Source organism: Belonocnema kinseyi, chromosome 4 (assembly GCF_010883055.1).
Source record: "Belonocnema kinseyi isolate 2016_QV_RU_SX_M_011 chromosome 4, B_treatae_v1, whole genome shotgun sequence".
Classification (NCBI taxonomy): domain Eukaryota; kingdom Metazoa; phylum Arthropoda; class Insecta; order Hymenoptera; family Cynipidae; genus Belonocnema; species Belonocnema kinseyi.
The window spans coordinates 59081253-59086291 of record NC_046660.1 but is presented as its reverse complement, the minus strand read 5'-3'; positions in this window follow the sequence as shown (position 1 = coordinate 59086291).

The window sequence follows — 5039 nt, the reverse complement described above, 5'->3', positions numbered from 1 at the left end:
GCCACAGCATGCGGGACGGTGGCGATGGTGAGCTGCGAGATGGTCAGGCAGATCTCACTAATCAAACAGCTGACCAGCAAGAACATCTGCGACAAACGGTAAACAGTGGAACATCAACTGTGTCTGCAGAGGATGCTTTGGTTAGCACTAGCTGTTTGAAGCGAACCACCTCGACAGAAATACCGTGGGAAAGAATCAATTGGGATATCACAATGAAAGAGGAATTGGTGCGTCTCTATTATGAAAGTGCGAAGGTTGAAAAAAACAAGGAAAAAGGATACAATTTACGATCAAAATTTGCTGCAAAGTATCCTAATATACAAAAGGTTGCACTAAGTGATCTTATCGCTAAGGTGAAAGACATCACGACTAATCTACATGTTATAGAAGACCGAGCAATAGAGATTAAACTACAGGTTGATTTGGCGTGGAAAAACGACGGCAATGAACATCAGTTAGAGAAAGCCGCGACAAACGGTCAAGTAGGAGCAATTGATGTTCTTCCTCAACCTATTGATGATCCAACACAAGAAAAGTAATGCACGACGGCAACAAAACCAAAACTTTCAGACAGATGAAAGAAGGTTCTATCGTGACCTGAGAGTAAAGCCAAATAACCACCATGGCACTGAAATCCCTCAATTGGAAGATATGACTAACTACTGGTCGGGCGTTTGGGGAAAAATAAACAGATCCAATTTGGACACTACGTGGTTCAAACTGGAGGAAGCAAGGGCAAGTAATAGCCTAGAAATGCATCTGACAAACATCACAGCTTTGGTGTTTTAGTTGTTGTGAAGAGGGCAAGTAATTGGAAAGCTCCAGGTCCGGACATGGTGCACAACTTCGGGTACAAGAACCTGACGAGTGTGCATCTTGCGTTGGCAAGGTATTTTCAGAATATCATTGAGCACTCGTATTTGATGCCAGGTTTTATGCTTCAAGGTACTACGTATATGATATCAAAAAAACCAGACGCTCAAAAACCACCTGACTTTCAACCGATAGCCTGTCTTCCAACAACTTATAAATGTCTTACATCCATCATTGCAGATAAGGTATATTCTCATTGTGACAAGAATGACATTCTTACAGAAGAACAAAAAGGATGTTGTAAAAACACACAAAGCTGTAAAGATCTAGTCACTATAGACGCTGTTGCCATGAATCAAGCTCGTAAGCATCAAAGGAACTTACACATGGCATACATTGACTACAAGCAAGCGTTTTCTTCAGTTCCGCATGACTATTTTCTTGAAGTCTTAAAACTTTACGAAATCTGTCCATGCATTATTGACCTTCTAAGCCAAGCGATGGGGCTCTGGGGTATAAGAATCAAGTATTTTGATCATGGACAACCAAAGATAACTAGATCAATACGCTTTACAACGGGTATATTTCAAGGAGACTCCTTCAGCGCACTATGGTTCTGTTTAGCATTGAATCCATTGAACAAAACACTAAACAGCATGTCTCATGGTTTCAGAATTCAGGATGAGGATAATCATCAAGTGACCCATCTTCTTTACATGGATGACCTGAAGCTGTACGCCAGTTCAGGCTAGAAACTGCAGCAAGTGATTGATGTCACAAAGTAGTTTTCCAATTATATCCACATGGAGTTCGGACAAGATAAATACAGAACAGTGCATTTAATCAGAGGGGAATTAGGGACCGCAGAGTTAGAGAACGAGTTCGAAAATGACATCGAGGCAATGGCTGCAGGCGAATCATGTAAATATCTGGGTATTCTTCAATCTAAGGGTATTCAACATACGATAGTCACGACAAACCTAATGACTGCCTTTACTACGAGACTTAGAATAATTATGAAGAGTTTTCTCAATTCAGCAAACAAAATCAGGGCGATCAACACATATGCCATACCTGCCCTCACGTACTCCTTCGGGCTCATAAAATGGTCTAACACCGACCTTGAAAAGATAAACAGAATTGTTCGCGTAGAAATGACGAAGCACCGAATGCATCACAGAAATTCAGCGATTGAAAGGGTAGTTCTACCACGACATTTAGGAGGTAGGTGCGCTATAGATGTCAAAAAACTGTGAGAGTCACAAGTTATACAGTTACGAGACTATTTTAACAGCAAACAAAATGTTGCGCTTTACAGAACCATCTGTCAAGCGGATCTTGAATACACGCCTTTAAATTTGTCCTCAGATGGGGCCTTGAATATCAGGGCAGAAACCATAGAGGAATTAAAAATACAATGGAGGCAGAAAGCCATCCATGGCGAGCACCCCAACACGTTAGATCAAAGTGAAGTGGATAGTGAGGCATCTAATATTTGGCTAAGAAAGGGTGTTCTGTATCCAGAGACGGAAGGATTCGTCATTGCAATATAGGACAAAGTTGTTAGCACCAGGAATTATCGCAAACATCGAGCACATTATTGATGGCTATCGCGTAATGGATCAGAGAGAACATACACACAGGCATAATGATGTAGCGGGCATTATACATCAACAACTTGCCCTAAACCTAGGACTCTTAGAAGAATGGGTGCCCTTCTATAGATACATTCCAATCCCCTTTTTAGAAAGCAAAGATTACATCTTATATTGGGATGTTACTATCCAAACGGATCATTACATCCGGGCCAATCGACCTGACATCGTGATGCGAGGAAAATAAAAGGTGAAAGAGTCTGCATCATCGACATTGCTTGTCCGCTTAACCGACATTTGCAATCAACCTATACAACTAAGATCCACAAGTATAGCGGGGTAAGGCATGAAGTAAAGACCATATGGAGGAATGTAAATCATGCATCCATTTATCCCATTGTGATTTTGGCTACAGGCGATGTGCACGCAAGATGCACTGAACATCTTGAACATTTAGGAGTCAGTAGGGTATTGGCAGCAGCTCAAAAGGCGGTTTTATTAAACACCTGTCGCATTATAAGAAACTTTCTTGATCACCAGGAAGGGAGTGACTAAAAACCCGTGGAGTGGCAGATGGTAGCTCTAAGAAAGCATCCAGAGGTGACTGTTGTCACCTCTAAAGCTCGTGTCCGCTCGTAATTGTATACCTACAACATCATCGCGGGAGGTTTAAACCATCGTATTAAATTATTTGAATTAAGTTATAACATTCTAATCTGATCAGTCACTTGACTTAGTCCGTGGCTATGATGTATCACCGGGTTTACCCGAGTAAAAGTTAGATAAGAAGCAAATAATAGTGATATATAAACTGGAAACTGGAAACTATATAAACTGGAAATTCCGCTCCAATGATGTCAGCTTAATGACTCCATCCGCTGGAGTCACGCAACTCACTCTCGGTTGAACAGACACGATCGCTTCGATGGTGTCAGAATTCGCTCCCTTTGAAGCGATCGATCGCTCCATTTGGTGTGTCCAGCCGCTCCAAGCACGGGAGTCGCTCTCCGCTCCAACGAAAAGTTGGAGTGCTATATCACTACAAGAAATTTAGAGAGTAAGAATTTTGTGAATACCATGAATTCTCGAATTGCATAAATTTCATGAAGTCCATGAATTTGGTGAATTCATTGAATGCCATTAATACCGTCTTGCCATCGCTTTTAGGGATGTAGAAGACGACAGCTTTTATTTCATTTAACATGCAACAATAATTTAGCTTTAATTTTTTTATAATGTTTGGTAAATAAAGTAAGAGTAGATTTAGTTGCTGGAGAGTTTTTATTCAGGAATATTGCATACATTTTATATTTACATTGTTTATTCATAATATCTATGGGTGGCTTGAGGGACTTCCTGGCCTACTTGCGAGTGACATGTCGCACATGATCAATTATATTTCAGTTTTTATGCGGAAAAGCAAGATTCACATTTTTGAAAGTAGGACTGTTACTATAGCGTACAGCATGGGGGATTCCATGATCTGTAAAAACATAGTAGAAAATGTTGAGTACATGTTTATAAAAATACAAAAAATTCTGCAAATTTAAATATTTGATGTTTCCGTATTTTTAGTACTAACTGTTGCTCTAAGAAGGTATAGATGAGTCTAAAATGCGTATTTTTTATTAATTATACACTCTACTTATAAGCTCTAGAAATTTAATTATGGCCTATGAAAATAATACAAAATAAATACTTTTTTATCTTAAAATATATGCATGCTTCAGAATTAAATAACGGTTTGACCGCTCTTAAAATCATATAAAACCACTTACAAATTTCAGATTTTCTTGAAATCCTACAAGATCTTCTGAAAACTCATAAAATCCTATAACAACCAAATAGATGAGTTTTAAGCTGAAGAGGATAAATTTTCAAACACAGAAATGCATTTTTAACTAAAATGATGAATCTTTAGAGAAATATTATTTCCAAAAAAAGGTATCAACATTCCAACAGAGTTTATTTTTTAACCAAAATGTATATTTTTTAACCAAGAAGATTTGCTACCCGAGAAAAGCATAATTATTATTAACAAAATTAATAAATTTTCTACCAAGTAATTGAGTTTCCAACTGAAGAAGATTAATATTCAATCAAATAGTTAAATTTTATACAAAAAAGATTAAATTTTCAAACGAAAAACAACAACTTGTTTCTGGAGAAATAGTTTAATTTTAAAAAAAGAGGTGAATTTTCAACTAAAAAAGATAAATTCTTAAACAATTGATTAAACTTTAAACAAAAAGTTTAATCTTCAATCCAATCAAATAATAAATTTGTAGCAAAATATTCAAATTTTCAACTAATGAGATGAACTTTTAACTAAAATTAAAAATTAAAAAATTCAATAAAAGAGTTCCACGTTGAACGGAGGAGTGGAATTTTCCACCAAGCACTTAAATTCTTTAATAAAAAATAAATGACTTTTCAACCAAGTAGTTGAGTTTTAATCTAAAGGTGATATATGTTAAACGAGAGATATTAATCTTCGTTTAAAATGATAAATCTTCAAAAAAATAATTTAGAAGGAAAACTAAATAAACAGATCTTTAAAAAAATGGAGTTTAGCCAAAAAGGTAAATCCTTAGAAAAAAATGCATTTTTAAAAGAAGTTCAACTTTCAAA